Source organism: Hemitrygon akajei, chromosome 23 (genome assembly GCF_048418815.1).
Source record: "Hemitrygon akajei chromosome 23, sHemAka1.3, whole genome shotgun sequence".
NCBI lineage: Eukaryota > Metazoa > Chordata > Chondrichthyes > Myliobatiformes > Dasyatidae > Hemitrygon > Hemitrygon akajei.
In genome coordinates this window covers 14,603,258-14,626,711 of record NC_133146.1, presented here as the reverse complement: position 1 = coordinate 14,626,711, position 23,454 = coordinate 14,603,258, and the positions used below count along the sequence as shown (strand labels likewise).

At 39.9% G+C, this 23,454-nt stretch overlaps 1 protein-coding gene across 8 annotated transcripts in view; it reads left to right on the top strand.

Moving 5' to 3' along the window:
• Positions 1–23,454, top strand: part of LOC140715176 (uncharacterized) — a 108,532-nt gene that overhangs the window by 39,112 nt on the left and 45,966 nt on the right. The gene's annotated exons all lie outside the window — the stretch shown is intronic.

Genomic DNA, 23,454 nt, shown 5'->3' with positions numbered 1-23,454 from the left:
AGAGAACTGTGAAGAGCAATAGTAATGTGGTAAATGGAATTGGTCTCAATAGGAAAGCAGCCACTTAAGAAATTCTATTAAATAGGGAGTAAATCCAAATTTCTTACTGAAAGACCTAAGTATGACAGGTTTTTGAGGGTGATACTATATGGGATGCTTTGCCATGAGTGACTATTCAGACATGCCATTTAGAAAGAGAATGGATAAGAAATTATAAAACAAATACAAGTATATTAGGAGGGAAAATGCACAAAACATTGGAGGAACTCAACAGGCTAGGCAGCAGCTATGAAAAAGAGTAAACAGTCGAAGTTTCGGGCCGAGACCCTTCATCAGAACTGGAAAAGAATGGGAGAAGTCAGAATAAGGAGGTGAGGGAGGGTGAGGAAGAAGTACAAGGTGGCAGGTGATGGGTGAAACTGGGGGAGAGGTGAAGTAAAGAGCTGGTAAGTTAATTATTAAGAGGGAATGTGAATATAAGAGTGGACATGGGCACTAGGAGCCAAATAGTTACCTCATTCTGAAATTTCTCTATTTAATAACTATCTTGGAGTCCAGGTCAGGGGAGTCATTTAGAAATGTTGCTGTTGAACTGAGCTTGGAAAGAAATGCTATGAGAGTTCACGCCAGTCAATTTTGAAATGATGATCAAGTACAGGTTTGCTCTGCCTGAGAATACCAATTTAGAGTTGTCCCCTTCAAGCTGTCCAAATGCAATAGGATGTATGAAGAAAGATTTAGTTCAAATAAGGAATGTTATGTGAATAAAAAGGACACATTCAAACTTCCTGGAATGCTTCCAGGTGGAGCTAGGAACCCCACTGGAATGTTATGACTGCATATATGTTTGCTTATCGCAATGTTCAAATTTGGGTCCTATCACAGAGAGATAAGGTACAGACAGGTGGATTGTGCACTATTCATCTCCACAATTTTACCTGGTGGACAGGTGGAGATGCACGACCTTCTATTTAATTTATTTTGAGAAAAGCAAGCCTCCACTTTTTTTCAACTCCAGTACCCCAAATACTCTACTAATTTCTTTGCCTGGGTTAGAAGCAGGAATTGTTGGAAATTCTCAACAGGTCAGGCAGCATCTATGGAAAGAAGGGTTTAATGTTTCATTTTGAAGACTCTTTATCAGACCCTTTACTCTTGGCCTGGATTTTGATGAGGTCACATGGTGTTGCATAGATTCCTCATAGGTAAGTTGCCCTATGTGCATTAAGATCCATTCTTTGATTGCACCAAGTCTCCAAATATGACAAGCTATAGTTGGCATTCCTACTGGGTTTTTTTTAAAAGAAAAATTACAGATTTTATTTGAAAAGTAAAATGGTGATGGTCTGGTGTGGACTCTTTCTAATGACCAGAATTCAGTATATCTATTTTATATGATTTCTGATAATTACTGTTGTAATCATAAAGACTGGAAAGTTCTGTGTTCATTTGCCAGTGTAGGAAACTGGATGATAGAGCATAAGATTATGCAGAAGTTGGAAACCTTGAGCAATATACTGGAGGAACTTGGCAGATCAGGGAGCAATAAAATGAGGCGAATAAACATTTGATGTTTTGGGTAAAGATCCTTCATTCGGACTAGCTTCTTCCCCCTTCCTTTCCAGTCCTGCTGACGTGTCTCAGCTCAAAACGAAGACTGTTAATGCCCCTCCATTGATACTGCCTGACTTGTTGAATTCATCCAGCATTTGTGTGTGTGGCTGAATCAGAGGATAGCTGTAAACAGACCTGAAATCAATCAATGTTGAGAAGCTAGCCCTCTTCCTCATTCCAATTCCCACTTGTGGGGTGGGAAGAGGAATTGCTTGGGTAGCGTTATCTCTTAAAATACAGATAACATAATTGTACTTGATGCCATGGTAATATTTGATATTCTCTTCTGATCACTCCCTCAAAAATAATTGGCATTTTCTTTTGTATTACAATAATCAAAAGTACTTCACTGACTGAAATGATTGGACATGTCCTGATCTTGTAAAAGATGCTCTGTGAATGCTAGTTCTTCCTTTTAGGATAAAATCTAATCTTTGAATTTTTCAAGCTGGGTCAACCAAACAAGCTGTTATGTACAGTGTCTTCTGAAAAATATTTGCAATTCTTGTATAGTAGGGCCTATATTTCCAAATGGGTTATGACTTTTTCCTTTTAATTTGGGCAAAATAATTTTGTAGAATTGCACAGCAATTTCACTATATTGGCTGCATTAAAATATTGAACAGATTTGTTACATTCTTGGCATAAATGAAGTTCATGGCTGCTGCAAAGTAGGATTTTGGAGCATTAACCCATTAGTTTCAGAGGTTGTTTCCTTCCAGACGAAATTGTCTCATAGGATTGGTAGTTGGCAAAATAGAAGTGCCGTAATTTACAGAGTTCATGGTGAACATAGTCCAATTTAAAAATTGCAAGATGGCAGCACTGTATTCTGGAAAGGACCAGTTATTTGAAAGCTGATTTTTGTTTGTCAATGAATCTGATCCCTAATGTTTCCCTTGTACTTCTCTGTTGGTGTAGTAGTCACTCTTTTGACAGCTGGTGCTCGTTTCAATTTTACTTTTAAATACATGATGACCTCAGTAATAGAGCTACAATAAGGAAACTAACTTCAGACTAATTTTAGGTGTTTGTACTTCTCCTTGGTGTCTAACAGCATGCTGGAGATATTAAATGGAAATTGTATAAGTAATTAGAGGCCATCTTCAATTGTACAGTTTCCACTTGATTATTTACTGAATAGAATGGATTTGATTTTTTTTCTTTTTGTCTTCTGAAGATGATCTATTAGTAAGTATTCAGAGTTTAGATGAAACTAGAATCTGAGGTCCAGTCAACACATCAGGTGAATATTAAAAATACTCATATGAAAGCTTCCAGGTCATGCGCAAGTCGTTACCAAGATTCGTAGAAAATTATTCATAAATAATTCAGTTGTCAGTCATTGCTTCTTGCAGTGTATTGTTAGCATAGCTTTATTGCTGAATTTGTTTGATTCACAAATAATCAAGTTTAAGTTTAATTGTTATTCAACCTTACATGAATGCGTATGAATACAGCCTAATGAAACAGTGTTACTTCAGGGCAAAGGTGCAAAACACAGTACCAAAAACCATGCACAGCACAAGGAAGGACAGTGTTTCCACCCAGAGTTGCACTAGGGTCTTCTGGCATGTAAGGTGAATGTTCTCCATATTGGTTAGGTTGAGTTGTTCTCAGATCTTGGCATTTTACTCACATCTCGTCGTCATGCGAGAAGACATTGCCAGTGCACTGTTGATTGTGCTATGTCCTCAATGTATGGCCTTGTCAGCTGATTGGCTTTCATTTCAGAAATCAATTGTGATGTCGGGAAGAAATCTCTTTGTTGATTGGTTGTGTGGTGAACAAATCAACAACAGGATTTCCTCCCACATCACTATCGGTTTCTTAAATGACGACCAATCAACTGATCGATAATTGTGTAAAAGCCAAGCCATCAGAGGACACACCACAATTAACAGCACACTGATGATGTCTCCTTGTATAGTGACAAAATGTTTGCAAGTAAATTGTCAAATTCAGAGAACTCAAACTAACCATCAACCACCCGAGCTTCACATTTTCTGAGTTCTCCACATTCTCACAAATGTTTTGGGAATCACTAATCAGTAAAGGCAAAATACTAATGTGTATCTTAGGGTTGTATTAAAAGAGTATGTATTTAAGTTATAACTTTAGTGTAAGGATGTCAGTTTACTTTAAATTTTGTTTCAAAGCTTCCATGGCCCAGAGAGAAACCAGTAATAAACAGAATTAAAAGTGCATGATCTTTATAGATAAAATAACTTTTTGCCAATTAATTTGATCATAAACCTCATATTTCAGTAATAATCCATTGCAGTTGTGCGTTCATCTCAAACTTCATGTGTTCAATGAGAGCCAATGTATTTGATTATCACATCCACGTGTTCATGTGACACTGATTCAAGATTGTTTAATGTCATTTCCTATACACAAGTGTAAAGAAAAACAGAATTGTTACTCCTGATCCAATGCAGCACAGAAACAGGTTAGAAAAACAACAATAAAAATAATTTTAAAAGATTTATAAATCCATAGCATTGATTGTATGTCCATAAAGTGATGCTAGGCTGTACCTAAGGATTCTGACAGGAAATAACAGAGCAGTGGTGAAAGCTAGTCGGTGAAGGTGTTAATCAGCCTGTTTAGGGAAAGTAACTGTTTTCAATTCTGCTGGTCCTGTACATGGCCTCCTCTCTGATGGGAATGGGAAAGACAGTTTATGAGAGAGGTTTATGAGACAGTTTGAGTTCATGATATTACTGACCCTTTTCCGGCACCTTTCTGTAAGTATGTCTTTGATGGTGGATTGGTCAGTGCCAGTGATGCATTGGCCAGTTTTGACTACCCATTATAGAGCCTTCCTGTCCACCACAGTGCAATTTCCATACCAAGCAGTGATGCAGCTTGAGGATGCTCTCTATTGTGCACCTTTAGAATGACAGAGTATGAACATACAAAATCCAGCTCTCTTCAATTTCTACTGCTGTGCTGCTGATGTAAAGGGGGTTGTGTGTGTTTTCAGTTCTTGTGAATTCGATAATCATCTCCTTTGTGTTAACATTGAGGAAAAGACCATAAGGCATAGAAGCAGAATTGGGACATTGAGCCCATCGAGTCTGCTCCACCACTCAATCATGGCTGATCCTTTTTTTCCCCTCTTCCACCCCACTCCCCGGCCTTCTGCCCCTAACTTTTGATGCCGCCTCCAATCAAGAACCTATCAATCTCTGCCTTAAATACATCCAATGACCTGGCATCCACAGCTGCCTGTGGTAACAAATTCCACAAATTCACCATCCTCTAGCTAAAGAAATTTCTCTGCCTCTCTGTTTTAAATGGATGCCCCTCTATTCTGAGGCTGTACCCCCACCATGGGGAAACATCCTTTCCACATCTACTCTGTCTGGGCCCTTTAACATTTAAAAGGTTTCAATGAGATCTCCCTCAGCCCCCATCATCCTTCTAAATTCCAACAAGTACAGACCCAGAGCCATCAAACGTACCTTGTGTGATAACCCTTTAATTCCCAGATCATCCTTGTGAACTTTTTTCTCTGAACCCTCTCCAATGCCAGCACAGCTTTTCTGAGATGAGGAGCCCAAAACTGTTCACACTGCTCAAGGTGAGTCCTCATCAGTGCCTTATAAAGCTTCAGCATCATTCCTACTCTTGTATTCAAGACCTCTTGAAATGAATGCTAACACTGCATTCGCCTTCCTCACCATCTGCAAGCTAACTTTGGGAGTCCTTGTGCAGAACACCCCCAAGTCCCTTTGCATCTCAGATGTTTAGAATTTTCTCCCTGTTTATAATATGGTCTGTACATTTATTTCTTCTGCCAAAGTGCATGACTGTGCATTTTCCAACTTTGTATTTCATATGCCATTTTCTTGCCCATCCTCCTAATCTGTCTAAGTCCTTATACACCCTTCTTGTTATTATTATATTACCTGCCCCTCCACCAATCTTTGTATCTTCTGCAAACTTGGCAACAAAGCCATCTATTCCATCATCTAAATCATTGATATACAGCATAAAAAGAAGCAGTCCCGACACTGACCCTGTGGAACACCACTAATCACAGGCAGCCAACTAATAAAGGATTCTTTTATTCCCACTCGCTGCCTCCTGCCAGTCAGCCAATGCTGTAATCGTGATAGTAACTTTTCCGTAATATTATGGATTCTCAACTTGGTAAGCAGCCTTATGTGGCACCTTGTCAAAAGCCTTCTGAAAATCCAAATATACAACATCCACTGCATCCCCTTTATCTATATTACTTATAATCTCCTCAAAAAATCCCAATAGGTTTGTCAGGCAAGATTTTCCCTTAAGGAAACTACTAACTTTGTCATATCTTGTCCTGTACTCCATGAGCTCATCCTTAACAATTGATTCCAACATCTTCCCATCTTCCTCCTTTCTTAAAGAGTGGAGTAACACTTGCAATTTTCCAGTCCTCCGAAACCAGGTCAGAATCCAATGATTCTTGAAAGATCGTTACTAATGCCTCCACAATCTCTACTGCCACCTTGTTCAGAACCCTAGGGTGCATCTTTGGGTCTTTTAGCTTTTTGAGCACTTTCTCTTGTTATAGTAACTGCTCTTCTCTCACATCCTTCAACACCTGGCAGGTGTCTTCCACAGTGAAGGTTGATCGAAAATACTCAGTTCATCTGCCATCTCTTTGTCCTATTATTCTTTCTCTAGCCTCATTTTCTAGCAGTCCTATATCCACTTTCATCTCATTTAATTTTTTTTATATACTTGAAAAAAGCTTTTTCTATCCATCTTGATATTGTTTTCTAGCTTGCTTAATATTACATCTTTTCCCTCCAAATAATTTTAAATTTGCTTTCTGTAGGTTTTAAAAAGCTTCCCAATCCTCTATCTTCCTGCTAATTTTTGCTTTGTTTTATGCCCTCTTTTGTTTTTACATTAGCTTTGACTTCCATTGTCAGCTACAGTTGTACTATTTTGCCATTGAGTATTTCTTTGTTTTTGGAATACATCTATCCTACACTTTCCTCGTTTTTCTCAGAAACTGAAGCCATTGTGGCTTTGCTGTCATTCCTTCCAGCATCTCCTTCCAATTTACTTTGGCCAGCTCCTCTCTCGTACCACTGTAATTTCCTTAACTCCACTGCAATACTGCTATTTCAGACTTCACTTTCTCCCTATCAGATTTCAAGTTGAACTCAATCACATTGTGATCACTGCCTCCTAAGGGTTCCTTTATCTGTAGCCCCCTAATCACCCCCAGTTCATTACATAACACCCAATCCAGTATAGCTGATTTCCTTGTAGGCTCAATGACAAGCTGCTTTAGAAAGCAATCTCATAGGCATTCAACAAATTCACTCTCTTGAAATCCATTACCATCCTGATTTTTTTTTTTCTCTCCCAATCTACTTGCATGTTAAGATCTCCCATGACTATTGTAACACTGCCCTTTTGACACTTCCCTGTTGTATTCAGTGGTCCACGTCCCAGCTACTGTCTGGAGGCCTGTATATAACTGCCACCAGGGTCCTTTTACTCTTGCAGTTTCGCAACTCAACCCACATGGATTCAACATCTTATTCTATGTCATGCCTTTCTGATGATTTGATACCGTTCTTTACCAGCAGAACTATGTCTCCCCCTCTGCTTCCCTTCCTGTCCCTCTGATACGATGTGTAGCCTTCGACATTCGGCTCCCAACTACAGCCATCCTTCAGCCACCATTCAGTGATGGTCACATTATACCTGACTATCTGTAAAAGTGCAATAAGATCATCCACCTTTTTTTATTGTACCCTGTGCATTGAGATATACACTTCGAGTACTGTATTTGCTACATTTTTTGGTTCTACATTCCTAATGCACGGGTACTTGCCCTGCTGGCTGCAATTTTGTTCTATCACCTGCCTGCCCTTACTAACAGTCTGACTGCATGTATTCTTTGCTTTTTTATCATCCATCCTAAACTGAGTCCCTTAACTCTGGTTCTCATCCCCCTGCCAAATTAGTTTAAACCCTCCCCAACGCTCCTAACAAACCTGCCCATGAGAATATTGGCCCCCTCGGGTTCAGGTGTAACCCATTTATTTGGTACAAGTTATGCCTCCCGCAGAAGAGATCCCAATGATAGAAGAATCTGAAGCTCCACCCCCTGCACCAGCTTCTCAGTCAGACATTTAACTGCCAAATCACTTTTTTTTTCTCCACTCACTGGTACATGGCATAGGTAGCAATCCAAAATTCCTTCCCTGGAGATCCTGCTTCTCACTTTCTGCCTAGCTCTCCAAATTCTCTCTTCAGTCCCTCTTTGCTTTTCCTTCCTATGTCATTGGTACCAATATGTATCAAGACATCTGGCTGCTCCTCCTCCGCTTCCAAAATGCTGTGGACATGATCCAAGAAATCCCTGACCCTGGGACCTGGGAGGCAACATACCATTTGGGTGTCCTGTTTACATCCACGGAATCTCCTGTCTGTTCCTCTGACATGCCTCTCTTTCTCTTTCCCTGCTGCACCACAGGTCCATGTTCAGTGCCAGTAACCTGGCCTCCCTTGTATTCCCCTGGGAGGTGATCCACTATACAGTATCCATAATGGTATATTTATTATTGAGGGAACGGCCACAGGCGTGCTCTGCTGTAGCTACCCATTTGTCCCATTCCTTCTCATGACAGTCACACAGCTACCTCTCCCCTGCATCTTAGGGATGACTACTTCCCTGTAACTCTGGAATGACAGAGAACGCCCACAAAGCTCTCCTTTTAAATGAGCGCCGCCAAGCTGCAAGAAACCTCCTCTCTACATTACTCCCACCACTGATTGGGAACCAGAATGACGTCAAAAATGGTTATTTGCCTGAGACTAGTCCTCAAGCTCCTTCACCTCCTCTCTGGAGGCACTCATCATTGTTTGTGATGAGCCCAGTCACCTGTTGTGTCATCAATGAACTTGATGATGCGATTACTCATGTGTTTGGCTGTGCAGCCATACAGTGGCATGCAAAAGTTTGGGCACCCCTGGTCAAAATTTCTGTTACTGTGAATAGTTAAGTGAGTAGAAGATGAACTGATCTCCAAAAGTCATAAAGTTAAAGATGACACATTCTTTTCAATATTTTAAGCAAGATTAGTGTATTATTTTTGTTTTGTACAATTTTTAGAGTGGGGGAAAAGGAAAGGAGCACCATGCAAAAGTTTGAGCTCTCAGATAACTTTTACCAAGGTCTCAGACCTTAATTAGCTTATTAGGGCAATGGCTTGTTCACAATCATCGTTAGGAAAGGCCAGGTGATGCAAATTTCGAAGCTTTATAAATATCCAGACTCCTCAAACCTTGTCCCAACAATCAGCAGCCATGGGCTCCTCTAAGCAGCTGCCTAGCACACTGAAAATTAAAATGAATGATGCCCACAAAGAAGGAGAAGACTATAAGAAGATAGCAAAGCATTTTCAGGTAGCTGTTTCCTCAGTTAGTAATGTAATTAAGAAATGGCAGTTAACAGGAACGGTGGAGGTCAAGTTGAGGTCTGGAAGACCAAGAAAACTTTCCAAGAGAACTGCTCATAGGATTGCTAGAAAGGCAAATCAAAACCCCCATTTGAGTGTAAAAGACTTTCAGGAAGATTTAGTAGACTGGACTGGTGGTGCACTGTTCCACTGTGCAACGACACCTGCACAAATATGACTTTCATGGAAGAGTCATCAGAAGAAAACCTTTCCTGCATCCTCACCACAAAATTCAGCGTCAGAAGTTTGCAAAGGAACATCTGAACAAGCCTGATGCATTTTGGAAACAAGGTTCTGTGGACTGATGAAGTTAAAATAGAACATTTTGGCCGCAATGAGCAAAGGTATGTTTGGAGGAAAAAGGGTGCAGAACTTCATGAAAGGAATACCTCTCCAACTGTTAATCACGGGGGTGGATCGATCATGCTTTGGGCTTGTGTTGCAGCCAGTGGCATAGGGAACATTTCACTGGTAGAGGGAAGAATGAATTCAATTAAATATCAGCAAATTCTGGAAACAAACATCACACTGTCTGTTTAAAAAAAAAAAGCTGAAGATGAAAAGAGGATGGCTTCTACAACAGGACAATAATCCTAAACACACCTCAAAATCCACACTGAACTACCTCAAGAAGCGCAAGCTGAAGGTTTTGCCATGGCCCTCACAGTCCTCTGACCTAAACATCATCAAAAATCTGTGAATAGACCTCAAAAGAGCAGTGCATGCAAGACGGCCCAAGAATCTGACAGAACTAGAAGCCTTTTGCAAGGTGTGTATATTTTGATGTGTGTATATTTCAATGCAAGGAGTATATTGTGGGAAAGGCAGATGAGCTGAGGGCCTGGATTGACACATGGAATTATGACATCCTAGCCATTACTGAAACTTGGCTACAGGAGGGGCAGGACTGGCAGATCAATGTTCCAGGGTTCTGATGTTTCAGATGTGATAGAGGCAGAGGGATGAAGGGTGGCTTTGCTAGTCAGGGAAAATATTACAGCAGTGCTTCGGCAGGGAAGATTAGAGGGCTTGTCCACTGAGGCCATATGGGTGGAGCTGAGAAACAGGAAAGGTATGACCACACTAATAGGGTTGTATTATAGACCACTCAATAGCGAGAATTGGAGGAGCAAATCTGCAGAGAGATAACAGACAACTGCAAGAGACAAAGTTGTGATTGTAGGGGATTTTAATTTTCCACACATTGATTGAGACTCTCATACTGTTAAAGGTCTAGATGGGTTAGAGTTTGTGAAATGTGTTCAGGAAATTTTTCTTAATCAATATATAGATGTACCAACTAGGGAGGATGCAGTATTAGATCTCCTACTAGGAAATGAGTTAGGGCAGGTGACGAAAGTGTGTGTCGGGGAACACTTTGGTTCCAGTGATCATAACATCATTAGTTTCAACTTGATCATGGATAAAGATAGATCTGGTCCTCGGGTTGAAGTTCTAAACTGGAAAAAGGGGCCAATTTTGAAGAAATGAGGAAGGATCAAAAAAGCATAGATTGGGACAGGTTGTTCTCTGGCAAGGATGTGATTGGTAAGTGGGAGGCCTTCAAAGGAGAAATTTTGAGAGTGCGGAGTTTGTACGTTCCTGTCAGGGTTAAAGGCAAAACGAATAAGAATAAGGAATCTTGGTTCTCAATGGATATTGGAACTCTGGTAAAGAAGAAGCGAGAGATGTATAACATGTATAGGCAACAGGGAGGAAATAAGATGCTTGAGGAGTATAAAAATAGTAAGAAAATACTTAAGAAAGAAAACAGGAGGGCTAAAAGAAGACATGAGGTTGCTTTGGCAGTCAGGGTGAAGGATAATCCCAAGAGCTTCTACAGATATGTTAAGAGCAAAAGGATAGTAAGGGATAAAATTGGGCCTCTTGAAGATCAGGATGGTCGACTATGTATGGAACTGAAAGAAATGGGAGAGATATTAAATGGGTTTTTTGCATCTGTATTTACTAAGGAAACAAGGCAAACAAGTAGGGAGGTCATGGAACTTATACAGATTAAAGAGGAGGAGGTGCTTGCTGTCTTGAAGCAAATCAGAGTAGATAAATCCCCAGGACCTGACAGGGTATTCCCTCGGACCTTGAGGGAGACTAGGTTGAAGTTGCAGGGGTCCTGGCAGAAATATTTAAAATGTCGATATCCACCGGTCAGGTGCTGGAGGATTGGAGGATAGCTCATGTAGTTCCATTGTTTAAAAAAGGCTCAAAAAGTAAGCCGGGAAATTATAAGCCAGCAAGTTTGATATTGATAGTAGGTAAATTATTGGAAGGAGGACTAAGAGATAGGATCTACAAGAATTTGGATAGACAGGGTCTTATTAGAAACAGTCAGCATGGCTTTGTGCATGGTAGGTCATGTTTAACCAATCTATTAGGGTTTTTCAAGGAAGTTACCAAGAAAGTGGATGAAGGGGGGACATCACGTGATGACGTAGGATCGAGACGCAGGGACCCAGCTCTCCCGTAAAAAGTTAATAAATTAATGTTTAAATGAAGAAAAGTTAGTCAATACTCTCTAAAAGTTGCTTATAAACGACTCCGGACTGTGTCAAGCTATGCCTCAAGGAAAGAAGATGAAGAAAACTAATACCGGGAAGACTACGCAAGCTGGAACAAGAGCGAGGCCCACGTCTACCGAGGAGCCGCGATCTCAGGTACATTGTATCGCCGGTGATATTGAACAGGAGATGGTGGCAACGCTTGCCACTTCCAAAGGAAAAAACCATCGTGAACTGCGCAAACGCGAAGGATGGACCATGCGCAAACAGGAACAAAAAGAACTACAAAGCCCAGCTACCACTGCAACTGAAAGTGATTGCGAATCGGAGGGAGAGTCAAATCTCTCGGAAGGATCAGCTGAAGGAGGTAAAAGTCCTTCTAGAAATATAGAAAAGACTTTGAGGCAAATAATGCGTAAATTAGACACATTAAAAGTAATTAAAAATAACCAAAAAAAACTCGAAAAAAAAATAACCAATATGGAGACTATGCTTGATAAAATGACAAAGAGACAGGAAAAAATGGAAAAAAGAATTACGGACTTGGAAACTACAACGGAAGACATGGTTGAAAGAATGGACAAAATGGAAAAGGAAAATACTGCTTGGACATCAGAAAGAAAACAATTTATGGAAAAAATTGATAAGCTTGAAAATCTCAGTAGACGAAATAATATTAAAATTGTTGGACTTAAAGAAGATATAGAAGGAGAAGATCCAATAAATTTTTTTCAGAAATGGATCCCTAAAAAATTGAAAATGGAAAGAGAAACTCCAATTGAGATTGAATGGGCGCATAGATCTTTAAGGTCAAGACCTCGAGCTGACCAAAACCCACGATCAATTTTGATAAAATGCTTACGATACCAAGACAAAGAAAAGATCCTGAAGGCCGCTGCCCAAAGTGCCAAAAATAGAAACGGGCCACTGATGATAGCAGGGAAACCAATTCTTTTTTATCCTGATATAAGTTACAACCTGTTGAAGAGAAGGAAGGAATTTAACCCAGCGAAAAAAGCCTTATGGGAAAAGGGTTATAAATTTACAATGCGTCATCCAGCAACACTGATAATTTTTTTTGAGGACAGAAAATTTTTTTTTTCCGACTATCGAAAAGCGGAGGAGTTTGTACAAGAACTTCCATCTATTCGCTAACTACACATAGAGGCTTCCAAACGTAATGGATTAAAGATGAAGATAGAACCAAGGAACAGAAGTGATGGACATTTATGGATATTACAGAAGAGAAAAGCAAAATTTTAGAAATACTAAATGAGAATAGTATTTTTTTTTTTCTCTTCTTATACATATACTTTTTTATGTTGCGGGGGAGCTGGGAGGCTGTGGATCGGTTACTGCGGGATTCACGTGTGTAATCATGGCGGTTGCCATGACCCGTACAGCAGAGGGGGGTAATGTTGTGTCTTTTTTCCACAACATTAGTAGGGGGGTATTTTTTTTTTCCTTTACATTTTAATTTTTTTCTATCTTTTTGCCTGGATGAATGGTGGGGACACACATAGCAACATGGAGACTTTTATAAAGATTTCCCAGGATACCACGAAAGTGGAAAGATTAGGTATTATTATAGATTGAAAAGAAAAAGAACTTTAACATATAAAAAAAAAAAAAATGAGAACTCCGTGGAGTATGTGGGGATCTTCCAACATCCAGGCATTCCCTTTTTTTTTCTCTTTCTTATTTTTTTAATAGGGATGTTAGGGGGGAGGGGTTAAGGGGAGGGGGCTGGGTAACATTTTTTTTTTTCATGCACATTTATTCTGTAACAATTTGAAAACAATAAAAAAAAAGTTTAAAAAAAAAAAAAAAAAAAGAAAGTGGATGAAGGGAAGGCAGTGGATGTTGTCTACATGGACTCCAGTAAGACCTTTGACAAGGTCTCGCATGGGAGGTTAGTTAGGAAGATTCAGTCTAGGTATACATGGAGAGGTAGTAAATTGGATTAGACATTGGCTCAATGGAAGAAGCCAGAGAGTGGTAGTGGAGGATTGCTACTCTGAGTGGAGGCCTGTGACTAGTGTGTGCCTCAGGGATTAGTGCTGGGTCCATTGTTATTTGTCATCTATATCAATGATCTGGATGATAATGTGGCAAATTGGATCAGCAAATTTGCTGATGATACAAAGATTGGAGGTGTAGTGGACAGTGAGGAAGGTTTTGAAAGCTTGCAGAGGGATTTGGACCAGTTGGAGGAACAGGCAGAGAAATGGCAGATGGAGTTTAATGCGGACAAGTGTGAGGTATTGCACTTCGGAAGGTCAAACCACGGTAGAACATACAAGGTAAATGGTAAGACACTGAGGAGTGCAGTAGAACAGAGATCTGGGAGTACAGATACTTAATTCCCTAAAAGTGGTGTCACAAGTAGATAGGGTTGTAAAGAGAGCTTTTGGTACATTGGCCTTTATAAATCAAAGTATTGAGTATAAGAGTTGGAATGTAATGGTGAGGTTGTATAAGACATTGGTGAGACCGAATTTGGAGTATTGTGTGCAGTTTTGGTCACCAAATTACAGGAAGGATATTAATAAGGTTGAAAGAATGCAGAGAAGGTTTACAAGGATGTTGCCGGGACTTGAGAAACCGAGTTACAGAGAAAGGTTGAATAGGTTAGGACTTCATTCCCTGGAGTGTAGGAGAATGAGGGGTGATTTGATAGAGGTGTATAAAATTATGATGGGTATAGATAGAGTGAATGCAAGCAGGCTTTTTCCACTGAGGCCAGGGGAGAAAAAAACCAGAGGTCATGGGTTAATGGTGAAGGGGGAAAGTTTAAAGGGAACATTAGGGGGGCTTCTTCACGCAGATAGTGGTGGGAGTGTGGAATGAGCTGCCAGATGAAGTGGTGAATGCGGGCTCACTTTTAACATTTAAGAAAAACTTGGACAGGTATATGGATGAGAGGGGTTTGGAGGGATATGGCCCAGGTGCAGGTCAGTGGGACTAGGCAGAAAAATGGTTCAGCACAGCCAAGAAGTGCCAAAAGTCCTGTTTCTCTGCTGTAATGTTCTATGGTTCTATGGAAGAATGGGCGAAAATCCCCTAAACAAGAATTGAAAGACTTAGCTGGCTACAGAAAGTGTTTACAAACTGTGAGACTTGCCAAAGGGGGTGTTACTAAGTACTGACCGTGCAGCGTGCCCAAACTTTTGCTTCAGTCCCTTTTCCTTTTTTGTTACTTTGAAACTGTAAAAGATGGAAATAAAAAAGTAATTCTGTTTAAAAATATTAAAGAAATATGTCATCTTTAACTTTATGCCTTTTGGAAATCAGGTCATCTTTTACTCACTTAGCTATTCACAGTAACAGAAACTTGAACCAGGGGTGCCCAAACTTTTGCATGCTGCTGTATGTGAGCAGAGTGTACAGCAGCGGGCTGAGAGCTCAACACACAGCCTTGGGGGTCACCTGTATCAAGAATGATGAAGAGGGAGGAGCAGTTGTGCATCCTGCCTATCTGAAGTCTGTTCATCAGGAAGTCCAACACCCAGTTGGTGTATTTAGACTGAGGAGTAGGAGATTGTTTACCAAAGTCTTTGGGACAATAGTGTTAAATGCCAAGCTGTAATCCAGGAATGGCATTCTGACATGAGTCTCCTTGTTTTCTAGGTGTGTCAAGACCAGAGCATGACAAATGCTGTGGCATCTGTTGTAGAACTGTTGTGTTGGTAAGAATATTGATGTGTCCAATTTGGCAGGAATTGAGATTTTGATGTGTGCTGTTATCAACCATTCAAAGTACTTCATGATGATTGGCACTAGTGCCACCGTGCGGTAGTCATTTAGTTAGGAAAGTGGTGTTTGGTACAGGGATTACGGTGGTAGATTTGAAGCATATGAGGACAGCAGCTTGGTTAAGTGATGTGTTGAAAATATCCATGAAGAAGGACGTCAGTGAGTTAGCATGCACACTCTGAGTACTTAATTTGGTATGTTGTCTGGCCCAGCTGCCTTATGAGGGTTGACTCTCTGTAGAGTCCTTCTCACGTCTGCTGCTGTTACAGAGAGTGGCTTCTCACCTGGGAGGTGGGTAGCTTCTATGACCGGTGTTATACCACGAAGTGTGCATAAAAGTTGTTTAGAGCGTCAGAGAGGGAGGTGTCACTAGTGCAGTCAATGCTGTTTTTTCTTGCATAGTAATGTTCCTGAAATTTTTGCGCATAGGCATCCTTTGCCCTCCTGATACCCAAGATGAAGTTTTCCCCGGCTCCTCTAAGAGCTGTTATGTCACTGGACTTGAAGGCAGCATCCTGGGCTTTTAGCATGACAAACTGAACTTGGAGCTCTATTTTGTGAAACCCAAGTATGGTAAAAATGTGTTCTTTGTAGATTTTCTGTGAGCAATTGAAGTGGGAAATGTAATTTGGAGAAATATTTTAAGTGTAGATATAATAGCTTTTTAAAATGTGCTTTTTAAAAATCAAATGTAAAATGTTTCTGTAAGAATTATGTAAGAGTACATACTTAATTTGGAAATCTTGAAGATAATATGGGAATTACAAAGTGTCCATTTTCTGATAGAATTGTGCACTGTAAGTAGCACAGCTTTTTGAATTTTAATCCAGTGAAGTCATCCTTTTCCAATATGCTGCAGCTTTACACAAACGTGCACTGTTAAGCCTGTCTTCATTTGAAATGGTTAAGAGATTTTAATAATACAACAGTACATTAGATGATGCTCTCATCTTGTCTTTCCTGGAAGATGTGTGTATATTTTAATTAAAATTACGGAAATAAATCTTGCAAGAGTCAAGTCAAAGTTCAAAGTATATTGTATTATCAGAGTACATGTATGTCGCCACATACAACCCTGAGGTTCTTTTTCTTGCGGGCTTACTTTGCAACTCTTTAGAAAAATAACTAGGACAACAAACTACAAATATAAATAAATAGCAGTAAGTAATGAGAGCATGAAATAACTAGATAAAGAGTCCTTAAAGTGACATGATTGATTGTAGAAACATCTCAGTAGATGTGTAGTTATCCTCTTTTGTTCAAGAACCTGATGGTTGAGAGATAGTAACTATTCTTATACGTGGTGGTACGAGTCCTGAGGCTCTGCTACCTTCTACCTGATGATAGCAGCAAGAAGAGAGCATGGTCTGGATGGTGAGGATCTTTGATTCTGCTTTCCTATGACAGCGTTTCATGCAGATGTGCTCAGTAATTGGGAGGGCTTTACCTGTGATGTTCTGTGCTGAATCCACCACCTTTTGTAGGATTTTCCATTCAAAGTCATTGGTGTTTCCATACCAGGCAATGATGCAGTCAGTCAATACACTCTCCACTACGCTATAGAAGTTTGTAAAAGTTTTCTCTGAACTCCTAAGGAGGTAGAGGCACTGTCATGCTTATATTATCCAAGTCCATGTGCTTGTACTGTGAATTCTGGCATTGCCTGGCAAATTTACAGACTGAACTGTCGATGAGGATTATCTGTTGGGAAGCGACTGTATTGGATACAGTGTTAGTTTTACATTCCCCTTTTTGTTCTTCATTAAATTCAGAAGTCAGTAATAATTGAGTAGAATGTGAAATTGACACTCCTCCCAATTCCATACATCTTCAGCAAGGTGAACTAGATTAAAATCACCTCCATAAGTTCAGATATACATCTGTCTAAATCACTTGTTAAAGTATGGGACAATTCAATTTGATGATATAAATTCAAATGGTCACTGAAGGTTTGAAACAAAAAATAAGAATGCCAGTGCAAATGTATGTGTGGTATCTTGGTGGAAAGCAATTTGCCAGCTTCATTACGATTGTGACTTTATTTAAAACAAAGCGAGCGAGAAAGATAGGTGTGGTTTCCTTATTTTCTTTCCTGTTCGTGTGACCTTTTAGAACAGTTTTTTTTTTTAAATTTTAGTAGGATTTATAAAATCTTGGTGTACCTAAAAGCTTCCACATCTCTGTAGGGAAAAACAGTTACAGAGCTAATTATCTTGATACCATGAATAAATATGGTGGTAATAGTGATTACAGTGGAAACGTATTTAAAGTATTTTGGACTAAGCGTGATTTGCTTCCGTTCCACGACAGCATTACCATCAACCACCACAATCTCTCTCCCCAACTGCATCATAGTTGGAAATGTTTATTCTAGAGCAGAAGTGTTGTTCCAGTAGCAGCATGAGGAAGTAGGATACCAGCACTTGGGCTGTTCATTGAGTTAGCTTGCCTGCAGTACTTTGCTCTCCTATTTACATTGCTTCCAAACATCAGGAGGTTGACACAAAATTATAACACTAGAGATTCTGCAGTTGCTGAAAATCCAGAGCAACACACACAAAATGCTGGAGGAACCCAGCAGGTCAGGCAGCTTCTTATGGAAATGAGTAAGCAGTCAACCTTTCGTGCTAAGACACTTCTTTGGGATTTGCAATAATTCATTCATTATGTTTCTCTGCTTAACATCCAGTTGACTGGATGTGGTGGCGCTAGTAAAATATTTGAATGTTATTATATTGAACTGCATTATTTGGAATTAGAAAGTCTGTAAATGATTGGCCTCTTGTGTTACAATGAGAACACATTCAAATTAGTAGGATTCCAATAAAAACCTTGCACTGATGTTACACTATCTAACCACATGAATAATGACCTTCAGTTGGAAACTGATACCAGTCACAAAGTTTTCCTTGGGTTTCTGAACTCAAGTATTTGTGGCTATTAAGTGCAAATGTATTGCAGCATGAGAATCTGAGTGGTAGGCACTGGTAGTTAAGATGGCTGCATGCTTCTCAGACTAGTTAAATGTCAACTATTTCACCTATTTCTAAATTTATTCATCTCAATCCAGTGGATCATTGTTCATTTAGAACTCCCGCTTGTGATGTGCTTGTTAATATAAATAACTGTTGTAAGTATAAATAACTTAACCTTTTTGATGTTCAAACAATTGAAGCCAATTTGTATGGCCTTTGAGCACTGTCCAATCTCTAAAATGTCTAGAACCATTTTAATGTTCTTTCTTTTTTTTTGCTCTTTGCACAGTTTTCTGTGATCTTGAGAATATTCATAGCTTTACATTCATAGCAAATACAGCATCATCCTCAGACATAAGACAATAAGATATAGGAGCAGAATTAGACCATTTGGCGCATCGTCTGTTCTGACATTTCATCATGGCTGACCCATTTTCCCCTTCAGTCCCAATCTCCTGCCTTCTCCCCATATCCCTTCATGCCCTGACTAATCAAGAATCAATCAACCTCTGCCTTAAATATACCCATTGACTTGACCTCCACAGCCACATCTGGCAACAAATTCTACAGATTCACCACTCTATGGTTTAAAAAAAAAATTGCTTCTCACTCTGCTCTAAAAGGATCCCTTCTATTTTGAGAGTGTGTCCTCTGGTCTTCGATTCCTCCACTACAGGAAATATTTTCTCCACATCCACTCTTATCAAGATCTTTCAACATTTGACAGGTTTCGATGAGATCGCCCCTCATTCTTCTGAATTACAGTGAGTACAGGCCCAGAGCCATCAAATGTTCCTCCTATGACGAGCCTTTCAATCCTGGAATAATTTTCATGAACTTCCTTTGAACCTTCTCCAATGTCAGCACATCCTTTATAAGATAGGGGGCCTAAAACTGCTCACAGTACTCTGTGAGGCCTCACTGATGCTTTATAAAGCCTCAACATTACATCCTTTTATATTCTAGTCCTCTTCAAGTAATGAATGCTAACATTGCATTTGCCTTCCTCACCACCGACTCGACCTGTAAATTAACCTTAGGAACTCCCAAATCCCTTTGCACCTCCGATTTTTGAAATTTATCTCCATTTAGAAAGTAGTCTGCTTTCATTTCTTCTACAAAAGTGTATGACCATACATTTCCAAACATTGCATTCCATCTGCCTCTTCATCCATTCTCCTAATCTAATTCCTTCTCTACCCTCTCTGCTTCCTCAAAACTACCTGCCCCTCCACCTATCATCATATCATCTGCAAACTTTGCTATAAAGCCATCAATTCTGTCATCCAAATCATTGACATATAACATAAAAAGAAGCTGTCCCAGCACAAACCCCTGTGGAACACCACTTTTCACCAGCAGCCAACCAGAAAAGGCTCCCTACATTCCCACTCTTTGCCTCTTGCCTGTTAGCTGATGCTCTATTCATGTTAGTATCTTTCCTGTAATATCATGGGCTGTGCTCTTGTTAAGCAGGCTCACATGTGGCACCTTGTCAAAGGCCTTCCGAAAATCCAAGTACACAATATCCACCATCCTTTTGTCTTTCCCGCTTGTTTTCCCTTCAAAGAATTTCAACAGGATTTGTCAGGCAAGATATTTTCTTAAGAAAACCATACTGATTATGGCCAATTTTACCATGCACCTCCAAGCACCCTGAAATGACATCCTTAACAATTGACTCCAACATCTTCCCAACCTTGAGTTCAAACTAACTGGCCTAAACTTTCCTTTCTTCTACCTCCTTCTCTTGAAGAGTGGAGTGACATTTGGAATTTTCCAGTCTTCTGGAACTATGCCAGAATCAATTGATTCTTGAAAGATCATTTCTAATGCCTCCATAATCTCTTCAATCACCTCTTTCAGAACCCTGGGGTGTAAATCATCTGGTCCGGGTGACTTGTCAAGCTTCAGACCTTTTACAGTTTCCCAAGAACCTTTTTCCCTAATAATGGCATCTTCACACACTTTTGCCCCCAACACTGTCAAACTTGTGGCGTATTGCTGGTGTCTTCCACGGTGAAGACTGATGGAAAATACTTGCTCACTTTGTCTGCCATTTCCTTGTCCCCATTACTACCTCTCCAGCATCATTTTCCAGTGATCTGATATCTACTCACCTCTCTTTTACACTTTATGTACCTGGAAAAACTTTTGATTTCCTCTTTAATATTATTAGACAAATTACCTTTGTATAGGTAGTCCCTGAGTTACAAACGTCCGACTTACGGACAACTTGTACTTACGAACCGAGGAAGGAGAACGCTTTCCGCCATTTTAAGTCGTTGCCGTTGATACTGTGTTGAGTGTGTAACTCTGTATTTGGCTTAAATTTTTCTTAGCAAGATTCACCCTGACCCTGCCCCTGCCGTTTTGGTCAGCTGGTGGCGCAGTGAGATCAGCGCCGGGCTCAAGAACATAGGTTCCTGAGTTCGATCCAGTGACAGACTGCTCCCGCGCCGGGTTGATGTCAAGCTCGCAACTTGGCCTCGTTTTTAAAAAAAAAACTCTGCCACCTCCAGTTTAAATTCCCACGCAGAATATTGTGGAGGATCAAATACCCAAACCCAGCCCAACCCCCACTTGTCCCATTTGAACTGTCTAGTGCGGTGGAGTTTAAGACCCAGGGAATTTAGTGCAGTGGTCCTTAGGACCCAGAGGACCTCGGGAGCCGGTGGAGGTCGGGACCGATTGAAAATAAAGTGGAAATAATAAAGCATTTGGAAAGAGGTGAAACGCAATCGGTCATTGGAAAAGTGTTAGGCTACAGTCGGTCAACGATAGGAACAATTTTAAAGGATAAAGTGAGAATAATGGAGCATGTGAAAGGCCCTGCCCCGATGAAAGCTACAATTATTACTAAGCAACACAGTGGTTTAATTATAGGAATACATACGTTTCTTAAGTGTTTTATCTGCATAGAAAGGTAAAGTATATACTAAGACAAACGTTTGACTAACTGACGGTGAATAATACCGGATGTACTTGTTCTGACTTGTATACAAATCCGACTTAAAGATGGACTCAGGAATGGAACTCGTTCGTAACTTGGGGACTGCCTGTGTTCCATCTTTCCCTCGATGGCTTTTTTAGTTTCCTTCTGTTGGTTTTTAAAAGCTTCCAAATTCTCAAGCTTCCCACTAATTTTTGCTCTATAATATGCCCTCTCTTTTTGTTTTTTATGTTGGCTTTGACTTCTCTTGTCAGCCATGATTGCATCATCCCGCATTTAGAATACTTGTTTGGGATGTATTCTGCACCTCCAGAATTGCCCCCAGAAGCTCCAGCCATTGCTGCTCCATCATCGTCCCACTACTGTTCTATTCCAATCAATTTTGCTAGTTTCTCTATCATGTTCCTGTAATTTTACTCCACTATAATACTGATACATTGTGACTTTAGCTTCTCCTCAAATTGCAGGGTGAATTCTATCAAATTATAATCACCATCCCCTAAGGGTTCCTTTACCTTGAGCTCTCTAATCGATTCTGGTTCATTGCACAGCACCCAATCAAGAATGCCTGATCCCCTAGTGGGCTTAACAATCAGCTGCTCTAAAAAGTAATTTCATAGACATTCTAGTGATTTCTCCCTCTTGGGATCCAGCACCAATTTGATTTTTCCCAACCTACCTGCATATTGAAATCCCCCATGACTATTCTAATATTGCCCTTTTGACATGCATTTCTATCTCCCATTGTAATTTGTAGACCATACCTTTACTACTATTTGGGGATCTGTATAAAACTCCCATCAGGGTCTTTTTTTATCCCTGTAGTCCTTAGCTCTACTCACAATGATTCTACACCATCTGATGCTATGCTACCCCTTATTTTTTTGAGTTCATTTATTACCAACATAGCCATGGCATCCCCTCTGCCTTCCTGCCTGTCCTTTCAATACAATGTGTATCCTTTGACATGAAGCTCCCAGCTATAATCTTTTTTCAGCCACGATTCAGTGATGCCTACATCATACATGCCAACTTGTAACTGCTACAAGCTTATCTACCTTATTCTGTATAATGCCTCTGTTTGTAAACCTACTACCTCATCCTCAGCCTTGTCACTCCGGTTTCCACCCCCTCAGCCATATTAGTTTAAACCCTTCCAAACTGCTCTAGCAAACCTGCTTGCAAAGATATTGGTCCCCTTTGAATTCATGTGTAACCTGCCCTTTTTGTCAAGTTGTATCTTCCCTAGAAGATATGGCCTGCCTCACTAGTCCCCTTCTTGCACGGTTTTGCAGTTTTTGAGGACAGCTTGTTCTAGGCAGATTTACAGTTGTGCTGTATTCTTTCCATTTTTTTTTTTATGATTGACTTAGCTATATTCCAAGGGATATTCAGTGACATGGACATTTTCTTGTAACCATCTCCTCCTGACTTGTGCTTTTTAATAACATTTTCATGGAATAACTTGGAATGTTCTTTTGTCTTCATGATGTAGTTTTTGCCAGGATACTGACTCACCAGCAGTAGGACTTTCTACATACAGGTGTATTTTTACTACTATCAATGGAAACACCTTGATTGTGCACAGGTCTCCAAAAACAGATCTCCATTTAACTAATACTGTGATTTCTAAAACCAATTGGCTGTTCCAGTGATAATTTGGTGTGTCATATTAAAAGGGGGAATACTTATGCATCAATTATTGTTTTATATTTGTAAATAACTTGGATCACTTTGTAGAGATCTGTTTTCACTTTGATATAATAGTTTTGATTTTGAACAGTGTCATAAAAGCAAATTAAATCTACTGTGATTCAATGTTGTAAAGCAATAAATCATGAAGACTTCTAAGGGGGGTGAATACTTTTTATAGGCACTATACATTGTCCATTTGCACCTGCTTTATTTTTATTCGTCCTTTCTATTGAATCCTGTTTCGTAATTGGGCACAGTTCAACTCCAAAAACTGCTGCGAAGTGTTGCCTTTTTTTTTTTATCAACCACCTGCAGTGGATTTAGATGAAATTGCTGCTGTTCATTGTGCTGCTGCTCACTGGGCAAGTCCAACTTGGCTACCAAAAGATGACATTGAGATTCTACAGCATGACTGATAGAACTCCATATGAAAGTAGGGAAGTGCAAGTTCTCATGTATACTTGGTTTAG